Source organism: Macaca nemestrina, chromosome 18, assembly GCF_043159975.1.
Source record: "Macaca nemestrina isolate mMacNem1 chromosome 18, mMacNem.hap1, whole genome shotgun sequence".
NCBI lineage: Eukaryota > Metazoa > Chordata > Mammalia > Primates > Cercopithecidae > Macaca > Macaca nemestrina.
The window spans coordinates 62,778,990-62,800,970 of NC_092142.1; the positions used below are offsets into that span (position 1 = coordinate 62,778,990).

At 36.2% G+C, this 21,981-nt stretch overlaps 1 long non-coding RNA gene across 1 annotated transcript in view; it reads right to left on the bottom strand.

Moving 5' to 3' along the window:
• The window catches only part of LOC105491483 (uncharacterized), a 97,260-nt gene that overhangs the window by 45,562 nt on the left and 29,717 nt on the right, over window positions 1–21,981 (bottom strand). The window contains exon 2 of the long non-coding RNA XR_011616173.1: window positions 14,844–15,009. This is a non-coding gene — a long non-coding RNA (uncharacterized lncRNA). The remainder of the gene's footprint in view (window positions 1–14,843; window positions 15,010–21,981) is intronic.

Genomic DNA, 21,981 nt, shown 5'->3' on the forward strand with positions numbered 1-21,981 from the left:
ATGCACCTAACAACAGAGTATTAAAATATGTGAGATGAAAACTGACAATTGTGATAAAATATGTGAAATGAAAACTGATGGAATTGTGAGGATAAATAGAAAAATACAGTATTATAGTTGAAGACTTTACCATGCCTCTTTCAGGAATTGATATAATAGGAAGGCAGAAAATCATTAAGGGAATAGTTGGTTTCTCCAGCACTATCAATCAACTTAATCTAATTAACATTTCTTGGAATATTCCATTCAGCAATAACACAATCAACATTTCTCCCAAGCTTCTCAGGTAATATTCAGCATCATAGAATGTATTATGGCAAATAAAATACACATTAACAAACTTATAAGAAAGAAGCTATAAAGTATGTTCTTGGACTACAATGGAATTAAACTAAAAATAAAAAAGAGAAAGATATATGGAAATTTCCTAAATATTTGGAGATTAAAAAAAAAACTTCTAAAAAACATATACATAACAGAAAAGAATTAAGATATGTTAATATGTTCTATACAATTTTCACATTATGTATAATGTACTAGATATAATATATAAGAATATATATTGAACTAAGTGAAAATGAATTTACAACTTATCAAAATTTGTGAGATATAACAAAATTAGAGACTAGAGGGAAATTTATTGCATCCAATGCATGTATTACAGAAGAATAAAGATCTCAAACAAAAAATGTAAAAGTTTTCACTTTAGAAAACTAGCAAAACTTGACCTAAACCATGCAGAAAGCAATAAAAGAGCAGAAATAAAAGACATTAATGAACAGAAAACAGTAAAAGAAACAGATAAACCCAAAAGTTGATTCTTTAAACAAATAAATAAAATTGATAAATGTAAACTTGGCTAACCAAGAATAAAAAAGAGAAGATACAAGTTATAAATACCAGAACTGAGAGGGGGATAGATCATTAATGGCCCTATGGATATTAAATGAATAACAATGGAATGTTACAAAAAACTCCATGACTTTACATTTTATTATTTAAATACAATTGGTCAATTTCTTAAAAGACATAAAATGCCTAAACTTGAATGTGGTTAAATACATAATCTGAATAGGCCTGTGTCTTTTTATAAAATTCAATGAATAATTTATAACCTTCCAAAAAAATAAAGCCCCCTACTCAGATCGTTTCACTGGTGAATTCTACCAAACATTTATTGAAGAAATAATCCCAATTCTCCACAATATTGTCCAGAAAACAGAAACAGAGAGACAACTTCTTAAATCAATGTATGAGACCAGCAGTATCCTAATACTGAAGCAAGACAAAGGCATTATAACAAAGGAAATATACATATCTATATCTCTCATGAACATGGATGCAAAAATTGTCAGTGAAATATAAGCAAATCAAATCACAGAAAACATAAAAATAATTATATACCTCCAACAAGTGGGATTTATTCCAGGTATGCAAGGCCGGTTGATAATTCATAAATTAATCATTGCAATGAGCTATGTGAACAGGATAAGGGAGGAAAATTTATATGATTATGTCAGTTATTTTTAAAAATTGACAATAATTTATTTTTAAAAGTCTCAGCAAATTAATAATAAAGGCAAACATTCCTGATTTAACAAAGAACATTTACCAAGAAACAAACAAATGAACAAAAATTAAACAAAACTGACATCATACTAAATGGTAAGAGATTGAACAGGAACAGGGAAAAGGCAAGAAAGTCATCTCACCAATTCAGTTCAGTATTGTACTGAACATTTCAGATGGTTCAAATACAAAAGAAGGGAAGGAAAAAGTAAACAGAATCAAAAGTAAGACTTAGAAAACTGCAGACGAGTTATCAAAATGACTCCTCTAAACAATAAGCAAGTATGGCAAGGCCACTGAATCTAAGGTTAATATAGAAAAAAATTAGTCTTTTGTATCGGCACAGAAATAGGAATTTGAAGTAAAAATAATGATAATACCATTTACAATAACACCAGATTTTTAAAAACTGGCATAAAACTAACAAATTGTGTGCATTATTTATATGCAGAAAACCACATAGGTCTGATTAAAGAAACCAAAGAAGTTATAAATAAATGTAGAGATATTTCATTTTTATGTATTGGAAGACTTAATATTATTAAGATGTCAATTGAATGAAATTTGATTTATAGATTTAATGCCATCCCAATCAAAAACCCAATTACTATTTTGTATGTACTAACAACTGACTCTAAAGTGTATGTGGAATATCAGAAGGCCTAGGATAAGCAACACAATACTTCAGAAAGAGTTGGAGAACTAACACTTCCTGGCTTGAAGACCAATTAGAAAGCAAAAATAATGAATATGATGGTATTGACAAATGGAGACATCAATCAATGTAATAAAATAGAGTCCAGAAATAGAACTGCACAAATATAGTTGACTCATCTTTGACAGAGGAGCAAAGCCAATTTTATGAAGAAAGGATAGTTTTGTTTTTTTAAATCAATGATGTTGGAACAATTAGACATCCATATTCAAAAAAATAAATCTAGACACTGACCTTATACCTTTCACAAAAAGTAATCTGAAATGAATAATAGACTTAACCATTAAACATAAAACTTCTAGAATAAAAGACAGGAGAATATCTAGGTGACTTGGGATATAATACTGACTTTTTAGACACAACACTCAAAGTATAATCAATGAAAGAAGAAAAAAACGGATGCTACACTTCATTAAAATAAAAACTTCTGCTGTAAGAAAACTTAAAAACAGGCCACAAACAGAGAAAAATCTTTGCAAAACATGTTTTTAATAAAGGACGGGTATGCAAAATATGCACCACCCTCCTTAAAAAAGATCCCTTAAAATAAACAAAAAGGAAACAAACTAACTAAAAGTGGTTAAAAGATATGAACACCTCATAAAAGAAACAGGATATGGACATGATAAATAATCAAATGAAAAGATGTTCAACATCATATGTTTTAGGGGCTTGTAAATTAAAATAATAATTTGATACAACTATTTACTTATTAGAATGGTTTTTAAAAATTGACGTTAAGATGATGACAATATCAAGACAACAACAACAACCACAGCAAAAATCTTGATCATCCAAATACACTGGCCATACTAATTTCTGATGAGAATGCTGGACAACAAAGTCTCTTATTCATTGCTGGTGGGAATGCAAAAATGATATTACCAATTTGAAAGGCTGTATGGCCGTTTCTTACAAAAGTAAACATAGTCTTAACATATGATTCAGCAATATCCTTCCTATTTACCAAAAAAAAAAAAAAATTAAAAACTATGTGCACACCAATACCTACAAATGAATGTCTATATCAGTTTACCCATAATTGCCAAAAAGTTTGTAAGAAGTAATAAGCAACCAAGATAAACTTCAGTAGGTAAATGGGTGAACTAACTATGGTGCATCTATGCAATAGCAGCGTATTCAGCAATAAGCTGAGATGAGCTATCTAACCACAAAAGACAAGGATGAAGCTTAAATGTCCATTGCTAGTTCAAAGAAGCAAGCCTGAAAAGACTGCATAGTGCATGACTCTATGAAATGACATTCTATAAAAAGCAATAAACAAGCAACAAACAGATCAGTAAGAGGAGAAGACTGAAGAGTTGAATCACAGAGCAATTTTCAGGATGATGAAGCGATTTTCTCTGATACTGAAATTGTGGACAAAAAGCATTAGGCATTTGTTAAAATAGACAGCATGGTATAGCACAAAGAATGAACCCTAATTTAGGAAAATTACAAATAAATAATCTAGAAGGTCTGGAGAATCCTATGTGGTAAGGAGACAATAGCAAAACAGTGTACTGCTTTTCAAATATATGGAACAACCTCACTGAAAAGGCCAGAGAAAAATGTGACCTAGGAAACTTTGGAAATGAGTGGAATCTATAAAACTAAAACAACAACTATGAAAATAAAAACTATACAAAAGTATTGTATTCTAGCTGATACAGTCATTTCTCATAGAGGTAGGTTTAACAATTCAGATAATTAAATAGAAGAAGTACGTAATGGAACACTTAAGTACATAAATAATAGATACCAGTAGCCAGGCTTCCCATCACTGGAGTTGGAGTTTAGAGATCAGTAAGTGGAAGTGACTACAATGATTATAACAATTATATAGGGATTAGAGTTGAGGATATTAGGATGAAATGTTTGGGTCAAAATAGATTCAGAAGATTTTATGTATAAATATATACATGTGTATATACACATCTATTTTCTTGTTCTTTCAACTGAGTCCAGAAGCAACAACTCAGTAGCCATGAATTCGTCCAGCACCCTGATCTTGGTTTCTAATACCACTATTAAACAAAAGGAACAACCAAGGCCTCCTTAGAAAAATTGCTGAGCTTTTTGGGAGCCAAGATGACCAACGAGACACAGCAGGAGGAACATCTGCTGCTGAGAGACTGGGACATCAGGAAGACTGGCATACTCCAAGCAGTTCTTTGGAGGGAAGACATTGAGAATAGGTGGAGGGAAGACACAGATGCTAGGCTAAAGGGGAAAGAAACTGGGAACACCGCATGGGACTAAGAAGCACCAGTACTCGTTCGTGGCCCCCAGTGACTGCTGGGGAAGGGGTAAATAGAACACGTAAGGAGTGACTCACTCTTGCCACAGACCTCCAGAATGCTGGCAGCAGGAGATCCCATGACCCCCATGGACACTTGGGCTTACAAGGAGAGCTGCTTAGAGAGGTGACAAGGACAGGACTTCAGTCTGTATAGAGCCTAGAGAGTTTGGTGTAGGAATGTGTGTTGTGAAGCACAACCTGGAATACCAGGTACCCAACGCTCACCATGCTCCTCTAGAAGACTTTAGCCTTAGCGTGAATGTCAAACCTGGACAGAGCAGAGCAGTCTTGCCCATGAGATGGGGCAAGTCCAGTCAGAGTGCCTCCCAGTCTGCTGGCTTCTCCTAGGGCCCTAGCCTAGTTATGCCTGCTAGTAGCACAGCCTCAGATGGCCAAACAGGGTGCTTCCCAGGGACCTTCATCACAGCTGTTTTGCCAGCAGACCACACTTAACCACTGGAGAGCTGCAGTAGAGGGAACCCCACCAAAGCGCACCAGCCCACCCACATCCTCCCACCACCTCAGCCTCCCCCACACCCTGCTTGCTGGCATGAACTTGACCACAGCCATAACCCATCATGTTACTGGTGGATGGCACAGGCTGACCTAGCTTCCCTTTCCCCTCCAGTGTATGTGTGCACATGCACTGCATTGTGCCACTGCTTGCTGCTGGCATAAGCACAACAAACCATCTCTTCTCTCCCCACTGACACACAGGCACAAGACCACACCTCAACTGCAGGCGCCAATATGTGCACAGACTCTGGCAATCCCACCACCTCCCCTTCCCCACACAGGCACAGCTACCAGGGTGAATGCGTGTAAGGATGCCAGTGACCCCAACCTCCCTGCACTGCCACTAGTGCAAATGCACTCATGGAGGCTGGTAGTCTCACACCCACCAGTGCCCTGAATCTGCTGCTGCTGCTGCGGCTGGTACAAGTGCAACCACGAATGCCAGCCACCTCACTCCTGCCAGTGCTCTGCCTCTGCTCATGTGAACAAGTGCAGGAATGCCACAGCCCTGCTACTAATGGTATCCAACCCATGACAACACATGTGAACACTGACACACTGCTGCGACTGCTGGCATGTGCAAGCGAGCACAAATCCTGCTACCACTGCCCCAACAAAGTGAGCCATCAACATCATTCAGAGTGTTGTGGCCAGCTGACTGGGAACATCTCAGCCCCTTCAGTGCACCAGGTTCCTAAGTTCAAGGGGCCAGAGGACAAAACCAGGAGCTCAATACAAACCCCCAGAGTTACAGCATGCAGCCCAGAAGTGCTGAGTTGAGTCTTATCCCTCTACAGTCTTCCAGAAATGAAGCCAGTCAACTGAACACACCTTATACCACAATCAAATACCCAAGGGCATCAAAGAACATAAAAGCAAAAAAGCCTATCCAAGTACAGCAGCTTCAAAGATTAAAGGAACATCAGCCCATACAGCTGAGAAAGAACCATTGCAAGAACTCTGACAACTCAAAAAGCCAGAGTTTCTTCTCATCTCCAAATGATCACACTAGTTCCAAATCAATAGTTCTTAACCAGGCTCAAATGGCTGAAATGACACAAATAGAATTTAGAATACGGATAGGATTGAGAATCAGGAAAAAGTAAAAATCCAATCCAAGTAATCTAAGTAATCTAGTAAAATGATACAGGAGATGAAAGATTGGCCATTTTAAGAAAGAACCAAACTGATCTGATAGAGCTAACAACCTCATTTCAGTAATTTCATAATACAATCACAAGTATTAGCTGCAGAATCAACCAAGCTGATGAAAGAATTTTAGAGCTCAACACTTGGTTTTCTGAAATAACTTAGTCAGACAGAAATAAAGAATTCAGAATAAGGCAAAATGAACAAAGTCTCTGAGAAAAATGAGATTATGTAAAGAGACCAAACCTAGACTCATTGGCATCTGAGAGAGAAAAGAGAGCGAGAGAGAGCAAACTACTTGAAAAATATATTTGAGGATATTGTCCATGAAAATTTCCCCAACCTTGTTAGAGAGGCCAACATTCATATTCAGTAAATGGAGAGAATCCCTACCAGATACTTATAGCACACGACCATCCCCAAAATACATAGTCATCGGATTCTCCAATGCGGACATGAAAGAACAAATATGAAAGGCAGTTAGAGGGAAGGGACAAGATTGGTTAAAACATATTCCCACCAGGCTCAACAGAAACCCTATAAGCCAGAAGAAACTGAGGGTGTGTATTCAGGATTCTTAAAGAAACTCCAACCAAGAATTTCATATCCAGACAAACTAAGCTATATAACCAAAGGGAAAAAATATACTTTTCAGACAAGCAAATACTTGTCTACCAAACCTGCCTTATAAAAGGTCCTGAAGGGAGTGCTAAATATGGAAAGACCTTTACCAGCTACCACAAAAACACACTTAAGTACATAGACCATTGACACTATAAAGCAACCACATAATAGTTAACTACCTATAAAAAAAATTACTAATTCTGGGGCTGGAAAAGGAAATATACAAGATGAGCCTATAGCATTTTGTAGTGACAAATGTAAAGAAGTACTAAAAACACAACAAAAAGCAAAACACGAGGTAGGAGGTATAACAAAGTCACTTAAGATTCAAATGAAAAAGCATTCGATGGCCAAAGCTGGAACAATTTAGGCAATAAAACAAAGACAGTAGGATAGAATAATAGCCCAAAGTAGTAAAGCAATATTTATGAACCCATATATACAGATAAGTGATGAATAATAATTCATTATAAATAAATGGGGCAAAAAAGACAAATATCACATGCAGAATCTAGATAATTTATATAATCTGCCCTAAAGGGGATAGAGCGTAATTCCCCACTCATGTTTGTGCTATTCAGAGTGTCTTCTTTTACAAGAATGCAGTGTGGAAAGAGAGAGAAAGTAGTAACTTTATAAAGGAGAAATCTGACAGACATTATCTCAGCCATGTGAGCAAGTTTAACATCAGTGGTGATAACGAAGGTTGTTAGTATGCATCGTCAACATGATGTCATGAAATGACAGCCTCTGTTGTCTTCCTCTCAATAACCCATAATCGCAATCTAATCGTAGCAAAAGCATCAGACAAATCCAATTTAATGAACATTCCATAAAATAAGCTGGCCAGTACTCCCTAAAATTAAGATCATCAAAAACAAGGAAAGGCTAATAAACTGTTACAGTGTAGATGAGCCTAAGGAGAGATGATTACTAAATACGGTGTGATATCCTAGATGGAATTTTGGAACACATAAAGGACAACAGGAAAAAACTGAGAAAATTTAGATAAAGGGTGGGTTTTGTTTAATAACAATATATCAGTATTGATTTATTAATAGTGAGAAGTATACCATAATAATTGAAGATCTCAGTGATAGGGTAAACTGGATTTAGAGTTTTGGGAACTTCCTTTACTATCTTCACAATTTTTCTGTACATCTAAACTTTTTCTAAAAAGTAAGGTTTATTAGCATTTTTTAAAAATGTAGTTACATGGGAGCCAGAGAAACAGGAAACAAAGTATAAATATATATGTCTGTCTATCACTTATTCATTCCTTTGACAAACCTGTAAAGAATAGTGCTGATCTACAAGTTACTCACAGTCTAATGGAATAAAAAGTAAAAAATCTTTTTTGCAAAGACTATACTTAGCCAAATTTAATCTGCATGTCTACTTTCTAAATCTTCCCATTTTTAAGAGTTCAGGTGGATCAAGAAAGCCAGAGTGATAGCAGCTACCATCCCAGGTTATCCTGAAATAGTTTTTTCAATGCAGATTATGTAGAATGATTAATAAAGTATCTATTTCTTGATAAAAGTTATAATGCTGACTATAAAATTCTTTTATTATTCATGAGTGACTAGTTGAGAGATATTTAAAATTTTTTCTATTAATTTTACTACCGAGTCTATTTTCAAAATTAAAAATAAAAAGCAATAGGGCAGTGGCAAGGAATGAGAAAAAATATAATCACTAGAGTGTAAATTATGTGGTTTGGTAAATTGTTAAATTTTAAAGAAAAATAAAGTAAATATTTTTGACTCTTATTTCAGGGAAATGTGTAATAAAATACTTGACTTGGAACATTTAATCAGGAAAGCAGAATGAATAAAGGAAACTCACATTTGATAACCTATTGTGTTCTAGGCCTTGTGCTAAATATTATTAGTAATTGTGTATTATTTATTTGTCATCTTAGTTCAGGTTGCCATATCAAACTACCATAGACTGGATGGCTTAAACAACAGACGTTTGTTTCTCAGTTGTAGAGTCTGGGAAGTTAGGAGTCTAAGATTAAGGTACTGGCTGATTTGACTCCTGGTGAGCATTCTCTTCCTGGCTTTCAGACGGCTGCCTTCTTCCTGTGTTCTCATATGGTGGAGAAAAAAGGAAGATCTGGCCTCTCTTCTTCTTCTTATATGTCCAATAATGCCATCATCAGTGAGTCATCTTCATGTAAACTTTTTCCCAAAAGCCCTTCTTCCAAATACCATGGAGTAGAGCGGATGGTAGGTTAAAGTGACACAAACCTTCAGTCCATAACATCACCATAAGCTGAAAGAGTAAATGTTATCTCTCTTTATGTCTTCTTATTTTTCAGCTAATGAAGCTAAGGTTCAGCCAAGTTCAGTGAGTTGTGCAGGGTCTGTCTACCAGCAACTTCAGGTCTAGCTCCAGACTACTGGCCGAGTTGTGCTCAGCTATATAATTCACAAAGATAACTTTTGGTAGCAAACCTAAAAGCTCAGTGCCATAATACTGGAGAAGTTTATTTCTCTTCTACTTTCAGGGTGCAATTCAAGTCAGCAAGGACCCCTACATCTTCTGTCTGGTAAATCTGACATCACCAAGAGATTTGGGGTCCTCCAATAGCTCCCCTGCATTAGGCCAGCAGAGTGAGAGAAAGATCATGAAGGATTATGGAATGTGTTGTTGCTGCTGTTGTTGTGCTGTTGTTGAAGAGACATTTTTTGCCTATATCCGACTGGCCAGAATTCAGTTACAACATTACAACTCACTGCAAGGAGAGCACAAAAATATAGTCTTGCAGCATGACTAGGTAGAAAATGGAAAAGAACAGAAAGGGTATAATAAAACAATCAAACAGTCTCAGCATCAGTAGTAGAAAAGTTCCTCTGGAGCTTCAGTTTCAGAGAGATGGTCCTCTGTTATGAAGGAAGCCGAGTACAGCAACTCAAGCACAGGTTGGGGTTTATAGGCATGATATCACTTACATATGGGCAAAGAGGAGAAGGAAAGACTTTTATTGAAAAAAAAAGTATCTCGCCAAAAGACAAATCAAAATGAGCCAAACTGTATGTGAAAAAGGCAAGGGGTATGGAAAATGTATAAGGATGGGAAATGAGCAGTACAGAAGCTCTGATTAGTCAGTATGAGGAACACTTCGAATAAAGCCAAGAGGTAATTAAAACTTAGGAAGGAAACCATATTGACTGTGATTGGAAGCAATAAACTTCAACTTTTAGCAACACTTCTTGGGGTATAGTCAGACTATTTCTGACAGTTTGTAATTCTTCTGATTGCAAAAAGTAGTGTAAGCTGGAGCCAAGACTTCAGGAATGTATACCATTGCAGGAAGGTAGCTTTCCTGTTGGGAAGCTTTATGGCTAAATATCAGCATCATCCCATTAAATCAATTGCATGCAGGTATTCGAATTTTCCATAACATGTAGGGGTTGCAGGCAAAAGCTTATCTCATCTAAAGAAAAGGCATCTGCACATGTTACCAGTGGTGAATTCCCATGGGTCAACCCAATTCTTGCCTCCTTGGCGACAACCTCAATTCTTGCCTCCTCAGACGAAAGAATTTGATCAAGGGAACATAAGGCAGAGTGAGAGAGCAAAGCAAGTGGTAGAGCAGGAGTGAAAGTTTATTCAAATGTTTTAGGGCAGTTACAAAAGGAAGTCAAGCACACTTGGAAGAGGGCCAAGTGTGTGACTTGAGAGACTCTCATATGCAGTTTGACATTTGACTTGGAGTTGTCTATGTTGGTATTCTTCCGGGGTCTGCATCTCTCCTGGCCTGAATCTTCCTTTGGGGTAAGTTGTCTGCATGCACAGTGGCTTTCCAGCACTTGAGAGAGGCCACATGTGCAGCGTGTTTACTAGAGTTGTACGCATGCTCACTTGAGGCATTCTTCCCTTACCAGCCAAATGTTCCCAGAAGGTCATATACCGGTTAAACTCCACCATTTTTCCTCTTAGTGCACATGCTTGAGCCCACACACCTAATTCCTGAGATCTTATCGGGAAGCTGCTGATCACCAGTTTCTGTTTTTTTGTAGCTATTGGGAGATGGCTTTTCCCTGACGCTGTTTGTGACCAGTTATTATTTTAGACAGACAGTATAACAACTGCCTATCACCAGATGGTTGCCCGCATTCCTGATTGCGGGGCTGAGGCTTCAGCCTTCCTCACATCCGACTAGCAATCTACTGTAACACACATAGTTCTTAAGATAGCCCAACAAGGATGCTAGGTAGACAGATGACAAAATTTGAAATTCTATTGTATTTTCTCATTCTCATCTTGTCAAACCCTGATTTTTACTTCCTACAGTTATGTATAAATTGAGTCTTTAAAACCCTAATGTCTTCTACACTGATACATCTTACACGTGGCTTCCAGTCATTTCTCATACCAAAACGGCAATTCTAACCTGTCCTTTTAACTATTCCATCTTCACGCATTGTGTTTACTACCTTGTTTCTTTGCTCCTGCATTCAATTCTTCCTAAATATAGGACTTTCTTATTATGTACACGAAAATACCTACTTCATGATTGCTAGAGTTTGGTCATTTGACCCTCCAAACCTCATGTTGAAATTTGATTCTCAATGTTGCAGGTGGGCCTTAATGAGAGGTGGTTTGGGCAAGGCGGTGAATCCCTCATGAATTTCTTAGTACCATCCCCATAGCATCCTCGTAGTTTCTGTGAGAGCTGGTTGTTTAAAGGAGCCTGGCACTTCCCTCCTCTCTCTCTCTCTTGTTTCCTGAGTTGCCATATGATCTCTGCACATGCCAGCTCCCCTTCCCTTTCCACCATGAGTGGAAGCACCTTGAGGCCCTCACCAGATACAAGCACCATGCTTCCTGTACAACCTGCAGAACCATGAGCCAAATAAACCTCTTTTCTTTATAAATTACCCACTCTCAGGCCTTCCTTTATGGCAACACAAATCGACTAAGAAGCACGCTATTATATAATTTGCCGTACAAATTTCTGCCTAAGTAATTATTACTTTGATAGTATTATCTAATCACTGGAATGACATTTTGTCTTTGATAAATAACCCCCAAATAATTAAAGGTCATAGCAAGACTATTTTACACATTATTACTTGAGAAATCAAGGCAATACTTAACATTTTCTAGAGGACTTTTTTTTCTTTAAAATCAGGCTAATTCCATTAAAAATAAGCTGACTAGAAATTTCTAATCAGACATTTTACATGCTCAGATAAATAAAATAGTTTACTTCTGAAGATTTGATTAAAATCATTATTCCATTTCATTTTTGAAAACATAAATTTTCCATTGTTTCATCAAATATTTAGGTATGGCACATTAAGTTGCTAATGTGACCATATTTCTTCTTCATAGAGAAGTTGGAAGATAGAATAATTCAGTTGAAAAATAGCCATACACTGCTGAATTTCAATAGCAACTCTAATAACTAGCATTCTTATAACTATACAAATATTAATTAATCTTTGCTAAATTCAATACTATCTTGAATAAAATAAAATTTTGGGTGACTGTGTAAAGCTAATATGTTTAGAGTAATGATTCTAGGGCCAACTTAACAATGTTTATAATGGAAGATGCTTAAATGGGAACTAGCATGAAATCAGAGGTGGGCTTGCAATTTTGATACTCATAATCTAAGAGGTTCCCAGAATTTATAAAGAAGCCTAAAAGATAATTAAATATTTTCCCTTTGGTGAAGGATTTGTCAGTTTGCAACTTGATGAAAGTCTTTCTTCCTGACAAATGAAAAAAGACATATAGGAAATAATACTGCCAATACTGAGAAAGACAAAACTGCTGGTTAAAGGGAGATAGCTCAGGAGTTTTCTAGGCTCCTGTCACCTTTGCTCATTTGCGGAATCCCTCTTTTTAGGCAATCTTACAGAGAGTCATACTCTTTCCTTGAGAAAAACCTGCAGGAGAGATGGCCAATTTCTAGGCTAGTCTAATTGGATGCTACTCTCCCATTGTCAGTGCAGAGTGTAGAATACACAGAGTAACTGCAAGAATATATTTGCGGATTTGTTGGTGGTGACCATTAATTGGAAGTGTCACGTGCGTCCAAGTGAAGAGACCACCAAACAAGCTTTGTGTGAGCAACAAGACTGTTTATTTCACCTGGGTGCAGGTGGGCTGAGTCCGAAAAAGGAGTCAGCAAAGGGTGGTGGGATTATCATTAGTTCTTATAGGTTTTGGGATAGGCTGTGGAGTTAGGAGCAATGTTTTGCGGGCAGGGGGTGGATCTCACAGAGTACATTCTCAAGGGTGGGGAGAATTATAAAGAACCTTCTTAAGGGTGGAGGAGATTACAAAATACATTGATCAGCAAGGGTGGGGCAGAAACAAATCACAGTGGTGGAATGTCATCAGTTAAGGCTATTTTCGCTTCTTTTGTGGGTCTTCAGTTGCTCCAGGCCATCTGGATGTATACATGCACGTCACAGGGGATATGATGGCTTCGCTTGGGCTCAGAGGCCTAACAGAAAGAGGTAGCTACATCCTGGTAGAATAGAAGTGGTTTCCTAGAGGAACATTCCTGATACAAAAAACACTAAGTGTATTGCTCTCTGACTTTCAGAAATGTCTTTGTTTCTGCCATATTCCAAACTTGGGTCTCAACCTACATTGATTCCAAAAATGCCTAATATCTTTCAAAATTTACTTTTCCTTTTAATCTTATCAGAGTTGCTTTTTATAGATTGCACATGAGAACACCACTGGTTTTCAAGTCTCACTTTCCTTTATGAAACCCTAACAGTTTAGCTTTACATTGCCTTCCCTGTCAGTATATAAGCCAAAAAATTAACCTATCCTTATACCCAAGTTAATCTAAGTTATTTCTGACACTCTCAACTCCAGAAGTTTTGATTAATTCAGGTGTAAGAATATTTGTTGCAGACAACAGTTGTAGAAACAAAACAAAGTAGCATATGCAAAATACCTAATGGTGTTGAGAATATGAAATGTGATGAGTAAAAATATTCCTTTCTTTGGAATCCTAGTACTAATTTCACAAAAGAAGTAGAAAAAATGGTCTCATTAAAATTAGCCACGTAGAAAATTGTGGTAGTTATCATCTGCTTTTACTTACACAGTGTACAAAATTGTTTGAAACTTAAAATTAAGTTTTGACTTTTTGATATTTAGCTTGTTACATTCATAACTTCTCTTAGGCGGAATGTTGCAGGATTCACTTTGCTTAACTTATTTCACTTGACAGAAAACAACTAAAGTGGGTCAAATAAAGCTCATAATACCTTTGTAATGGATACTAAAGAAGTTGAAAGACCAGAAAAGTCTTGCTCCAAAGTTCTCATACATAATTCATTTATTTCACAGAAAGTAATGTGCCAGTCTGCTTAGCTCAACAACCAACTGCTCTATGAAGTGGAAATTATCAATTACACATAAGCCTATTTACTTAATTTTAGGTAGGTAAACAAGCAGAATTACTTAGAAATGTATAAAGGACCGCTGGTTCCAAAATGATGATACAGATACAAGCAGGTTTCACTCCATCACAGAAAACCAAGTATATATATATATTTGAGATTATCACCAGCAACATCCCAGAACTCTAATATGATGAGTCAGTTTCTGGAGCCACAGAGAAGTGAAAACATCTTTGACCACATGGTAAGATAATTAAATTTTCATATCCACAATGCCCCTCCCCTAATACGTCTGGTACCAGGCAAGCAAAAATTCCCCCAACTCAGTTTCTACACTGGAAAAATGTCAGGTTCAGGTGTTCAACTAGCTTTCCCATCTTCAGTTCTTTGGGAGGACACCTACCCAGGCCTCAGACCACCGGAAGCATCAAAAATGCATGAAAGGAGACACAGTTTTGAGGACACCAAGAGACAAAGAGAGGAGGCGGGACTGACTGTCCTCACTCTGCTTTGCAACTGGGAAAAAGGGGAGACACCGAATCGGAGTGGTTATTTAGTAGCACCATGCTGTAGGATGTACCTTTCACATTTCCCTGAGCATGAATCCTTAGCCAGCCTTTCCACACTGCCTGAATGTCCCCTTAAGGGCATTTCTCATTCTGGAACCATAGGGCTCTAGTCATTTGCTGTAGCCAAGGCAAACCTGGTTTATAGGCACCATCTATTGCCAAAAAGGAGGCAATGACCTAGTGGGAAAAAACATAAAATATTTAATATGTAAATTATAAACAATCTCAAAGCAAACATACCCAAATAAAAACTAATGCAGTAAAAAAATCAGAGCTCACAGATGCTCCTGTGATTTGTGTATTTTTGCCCAGGCACATCCTCAACCTTGGCTAAATAAACCTCTGATCAATTGAGACACCTCCCTCAGTCACTTTTTGGTTTACGTTTTGGTAACTACAAAGGGATACTCTGAGTGGGGTTGGTCTGTGGCCTGCAACGACTCTCCTATTGGGGTTCTGGTATCAGGTAGAGCTCTTTATGACTCTGATCAATTGGACAATTTGCGGGGGTCTGGGAGCTTCTCCCTCCAGAGATCTGTATCTCCCAAAAATTTTGGTTGAGATGTGAGGTTTATTGTGCTATGGAACTTCTTTTTCTGAGAGTTTTTACTGATTTCCAATAAGGAGGGCAAGTTTCCAACATCTGATATAGTAAAGAGAAGTTTTCAGCTTGGACCCTATCTTCAGGTAAGGAGCTGGTTTGGTGTTTCATTTTGGGATTTGGTAGCAGAAGGTGAAGGTTTATTGCAAGTGGCTATAACTTCTCCTTATACTCCGAGATCATCTTGCCTATATATAAATTTACTGTTTTCCCCAACTTTTTATATCCATATGGTTTTACCTATCTTTTTTTTATTCCTTTAGTTCTTTTTTTTTTTTTTTTAACTCTAGGCAAATTTACTATACTTGAGCAAAAACCATATTCCCATGCTGCCTTACTATTTTTCCCTTTTTAACAAAAAACACGTCCTACTTTCCTTATGTATTTTGCATGAATAATTTTGTATCTTATACATAGTTGTTTTAATTACATACATTTGTTTTAATGTTAACTTATATTTAGTGAAAAAACTAGGAAGTAAGCAATTTTAATTATGAATCAGATGCGGAGTCTAGGACAAAGGGCAGAGCTGCAGATAAGGCCTGAACCTTCCCGGCATAGCCAGGAGGCAGAGTTGGGCCCAGGGGAGCTCCACATGTCACTAGGCCTTATCATGGCCATTTGTTTTACAGCCTAGAAATTAATGGCTCTAATACAGACACCTTAAACAATTATCAAAAATATCACAGAAGTAGTTTATAACCTTAAACCATCCAGCAGACAAAATCTGACCAAATGTCTAAATTAAATTTTGAAGCCTTTTAAAATTTCTTACCAATAATTCTAAAACTGTCTCATTAACCAAAGATTACTAAAATTCTGTGAACTAAAAGGCATTTGAGCTAGCTTTTATATTTTTGATAAAATATTTGGTTTGAGTGCTTCGTTTAAGTTTTAAGCCAATAATTACAGCTCTTATATCTTTTGGTATGCAATATCACATACATGAGACACATATAAATATATAGATAGACATAGATACATATAGAAGCAGATCTTACAAATGTATAAGATTCTTCATTTGCTAGTTTTCAGTTTCTCTCCTATACCTTAGACTCCCTATCTCTTGATTTTCTGTTTTCCGTACCAAATAATTGCTACCTAGGTAAGCCCGAATTTGAATTTCTAAAGGGACAACTCATAAGTGATACAAGGTAGAAAATTTGTGTCTCAAAGCACAGAACCAAAATATTAGGCCTAAATATTGTACCGTCATTTGCTCAAACCAAGAAGAAACAGTGGTATAAATAAAAGTTCAGTTGAGATGTCCAGGAAAAGTACCTTAAACAAAGGTATTACTTACAAATCTAAAACAGTGCTATGAGTTTCTAACATACACAGGCAGACACCCTTCCAAGTGGAAACCTTTATAAAGATGTAAATTTTTTGTACAAAACTGTTTGAGGGGAGTCAGCTAAATGATAGAAATTTATATTTTGGCTCTCAAACTTAGTTTGTTTCTTAATTAGAATACCAGCTTCTTGATGGAGCCCTGTGGTGAATATGGGAAGGAAACATGTAGATTTTAGGGCCTAATATTCATATACGTGAGAAGCAAGCACAGCTGGAAGGCAGAACACAGATCCCCCAAAAATCAAGGGTCCTATTTTTACATCAAATCTTGGGTTCCTCCAAAGAGGAAAATGCTACAAGATAAAATGCTTTCACAGTGTACCTGATTGTAAGGACATCCCCCGGAGGCTGGTTGCAGTGCAATGCAAAAGAAACTGAAGATGGCAGAAAGGAGGAATAAGGTGGAATAAAAATAAATAGAACAATTTTAAGAAAGGAAGTAAACAGTGGTGCCAATTACGTAAATGTTTTAAAATGTCTTAGCCGCCGAACTTGGTGTAATCCCAGCACTTTGGGAGGCCAAGGCGGGTGGATTACGAGGTCAGGAGCTCGAGACCATCCTGGCGAACATGGTGAAACCCTGTCTTTACTAAAAATACAAAAAATTAGGCAGGCGTGGTGGCGGGCGCCTGTAGTCCCAGCTACTCAGGAGGCTGAGGCAGGAGAATGGCATGAACCTGGGAAGTGGAGCTTGCAGTGAGCCGAGATCGCACTACTGCACTCCAACCTGGGCCCTGGAGCGAGACTCCATCTCAAAAAAAAAAAAAAAAGAAAAATGTTTTAGCCAACTAAAAAAAAAAATTAGCCAAAACAGGATCCCAAAAGAGAAGCAGCATAAAGACTATATGTGTATGTGTGTACACACACACACACACACACACACATATTTCTTCTGCAATATTTTCTCTGAAAGATTTTGAAGAATGGGGGAAAGTTAGAAAAAAGAAATAGAATCTTGGGACATGAAACTCACTATGCCAAAGGGAAAGTTAAGCTTGGAAACTGAGTCATCAAAGCTGTCTTCTTTTTGTTCAATCACATGTCATAGCCTCATCTCCTTTACTTCTTCTTTACATTTTCTTTTCAAATGTTTACTTTATCTTATATAAAATGTAGATACACTAAGTGTGAAACAGTGCATAATTGATTTTTTTCTCTACTCTCTCTTTTCACATGTAAAATGTAGATTTACATATGCTAATTAGAGCTTCATGAGAATGTAACCACTTGACTCACTGCCTACATTTCCTATCTTTTTTTCCCCTCCTGCTTGCTCTTTCCCATTTAAATATTGAAGTTCACAAAATCGCCTTGGAAAAAGCATAGATTACAAGTGTTACTGTAATTTGTGTGTTTTTCTTTCCAGGTGCATCTTCAATGTTAGCTAAATACACTTCTAATCTATTGAAGGAAAAAAATCAAACCAGACAGAGAGGACTGGAATATATAACTAGTTCTTCAATGCAAAGACACAGACCTACATCATGAGAAACAACAGCCAGCTAGGAACCATAACCTTCCCTCCACCCCCATCCCAAGAAAAAAAGAAAAAACAGTCACTGACCATAGCAAGATGGCAATATGTGTGTTGTCTGACCAAGAATTTAAGAATGCACAGTGAATAGCAATTCAGAAATTTATCAAAGTAATTTAACAAATAAATTGAAATGATTTTTAAAATCAAATAGAAATCTTAGAAATCAAAAATGAATTTGGTAAACTGAAAAACTCATTGGAGGCTCTGAACAGAAGAATGGAATAAGCAAAGGAAAGAATCAGTGAGCTTAAACACAGACTATTTGATATTACGCTGTTAGAAGAAAAAAAAAAGAATGAGAAGAAATGATAATCTCCTACAAGATACAGAAAATTATCTCAAAAAAATCTAAGAACTATTGATGTTCAGTAGGGAGTTGAACAAGAGCAAGAGGTGGAAAACTTAAAGAAATAATAACAAAAAATTCCCAAACCTGAGAAAGATATAGATATACAGTTACAGGAAAATTAGAGAATGCCAAACATATTTGATGCAAATGACTACTCCAAGATATATAATAATCAAACTCTCAAAGGTCAAAGACAAATTTAGGATCCTAAAAGCACAAAAGAACAGTTGCAAATAACATACAGAGGAGCCTTAATTCCTCTGCCAACAGACTTCTAAATGAAAATCCTACAGGCCAGGAGGGAGTAAAACATTTTTAAAGTGCTGAAAGAAAAAACTGCCATCTGAGAATAGAACAAAACTATCCTTCAAATATGAAGGAGATATGAAGTCTTTTCTAGACAAACAAAAACAGTGACAATTCACAACCACCAGACCCATCTTATAAAAAAATATTTAAAAAGTCTTCAATATGAACATTTAAATAAACAAATAAATAATAATATGCAAAAAGAAAGCATTTGAAGGTATAAAACTCACTGGTAATATTAAGTACAAAAGCAACCCCAGAATACTCTATTACTGTAATTGTGGTGTGCAATCCAATTGTAACACTAATTTAAGCCTAAAAGACAAATCTATTAAAAACAATCTTTTAAAAGATAGCCAATATTAAAAAATGTAAATGGAGACAACCAAAAGTCAAAATGTTTGGTATGGAATTAAAATTGAGATTTTTGGTTTGAGTTGGTTTGTTTTTATACTTATTTCATGATCAAGTTGTCAACTCTTTAAAATAACTTGCTATATCTATTAGTTGGTTTTTGTAAGCCTCACGGAAACCACAATGCAAAAATGTATAATTGGTACACTAAAAAAAATTCAACAAGTTAAAATGTAGCAGAACAACCACAGACAAAACCCCTCAGACATCCAGTTATAGAAGGAAGGACTTTATTCAGCTGGGAGCATTGGCAGACTCACATCTCCAAAAACCGAGCTCCCCAAATGAGAAATTCCTGTCCCCCTTAAGGGCTTACAACTCTAAGGGGGTCTGCATGAGAGGGTCGTGATCGATTGAGCAAGCAGGGGGTACGTGACTGGGGGCTGCATGCACCGGTAATTAGAACGGAACAGAACAGGACAGGGATTTTCACAGAGCTTTTCTTTACAATGTCTGTAATCTACAGATAACATAACTGATTAGGTCAGGGGTTGATCTTTAACTACCAGGCCCAGGGTGTGGCACTGGGCTGTCTGCCTGTAGATTTCATTTCTGCCTTTTAGTTGTTAAGTCTTCTTTCTTTGGAGGCAAAAATTGGTCATAAGACAGTATAAGGGGTGGTCTCCTCCCTTAAAAACATACTATCAGATAAATCACTTAACTGCAAAGAATGGCATTAAGAAAGGAAGAAAGGAAGAGTTACAAAATAAAGTAGGCAAGCAACAAAGTTGCAGTAGTAAGTCCTTAGTTATCAATAATATCAATGAATGTAAATGAATTCAGTTCTCCAATTAAAAAACACAGAAGAGCTGACTGAATTAAGAAATAAGAACCAACTATATGCTGCCTAAAAGAAACTCACCTTACCTATAAAGACTGATAGAGACTGAAAGTGAAGGGATGGAAAAAATGCATTCCATGCAAGTGCAAACCAAAAAAGAGCAAGTAGCTTTATTTATATCAGATAAAATAGACTACTCATCAAAGACTGTAAAAAGACAAAGAAGGTCACTATGTGATGATAAAGGGGTTAGTTCAGCAAGAGGATATAATACCTGTGAGTATCTACACACACAAGTACATAAAGCAAACATTAATAGATGGAAAGGGAGAGATAGACTGAATTATAATAGTAGTAGGGAATTTCAACACCCATTCTAATTAATGAACAGATTGCCTAAACAAAAGTCTGCAAAAAAATATCAGGGTCAAAATACAAACTAGGCCAAATAGACCTAAATGACCTTTATATAAAATTTCACCCATCTGCGACAGAATATACATTTCTTTTTCATCAGTACATGGGACATTATCCACAATAGACCATATTTTAGGCCACAAAATATGTCTCAATTCATTCAAAAAAAAGTAGAAATTTTATCAATAATATTTTCTGACCACAATGGAATAAAACTAGAAATCAATAACAAGAGGAACCGTGGAAAATACACAAACACATGGAAATTTAACAACATGCTCTTGAATGACCAATGGGTCAAGAAGGAAACGTAAAAGTAAATTTATTTTCTGAAACAAATACAAATGAAACATTTCAAAATCTATGGAATACAACAAAAACAGTACTAACAGAGAAGTTTATAACAATAAACACATGTGAAAAAAAGCTGGAAGACTTCATATAACCAGTATAATGATGGACCTCAAAGAACTAAAAAAGCAAGAACAAACCAAACCCAAAATTAGTATAAGAAAAACAAATGTTAAGGATCAGAACAAAACTAAATGAAGTTGAGATTAAAGAAAAACACAGAAAATCAACAAAATAAAATGTTTTTCAAAAAAGTAAAGAAAATCCACAAACCATTAGCTAGACTACCTAAGAAAAAGAGAAAACCTAATAAATACAATCAGAAACAAAATAAGACATAGCAACTGTGACCACAGAAATACAAAGAATTATTAGAGATTATTATGAACATCTGTATGCCAACAAAGTGATAAACCTAGAAGAAATGCACAAATTTCTGGACACATACAACTTACCAAGTTTATACCATAAACAAATAGAAAACCTGAAAAACTAATAACAAGTCATAAGATCAAAGCCAAAATATAACATAAACAAATAAGAAACCTGGAAAACCAATAACAAGTAATAAAATCAAAGCCACAAATCCTATCAAAGAAAATCTCAAGACCTGATGACTTCACTGCCAAGTCCTATCTAACAAATATTTGAAGAAAAACTAACACCAGTTCTACTCAAACTCTTCAAAAAAATTAAGAGCAGTAAATACTCCCAACCTCATTCTACATGGCCAGTAATTACTCTGATACCAAAATGAGACAATAATACAACAGAAAAAGCAAACTACAGGCTCATATCACCAATGAACATAGATTCAATAATAAGCAACAAAATACTGGTAAACTGAATTCATCAAAATGTTACAAAGATCATTCAACATGATCAAGTGGGATTCATCCCAAGTTTGCAAGGATGGTTAAACATATGCAAACAAATAAGCATGGTACATCACATTAACAGAATGAAGAGCAAAACCTATGTGATCATTTTAAGATTCTAAACAAATCATTCAATAAAATTAAATATGCCTTTATGAA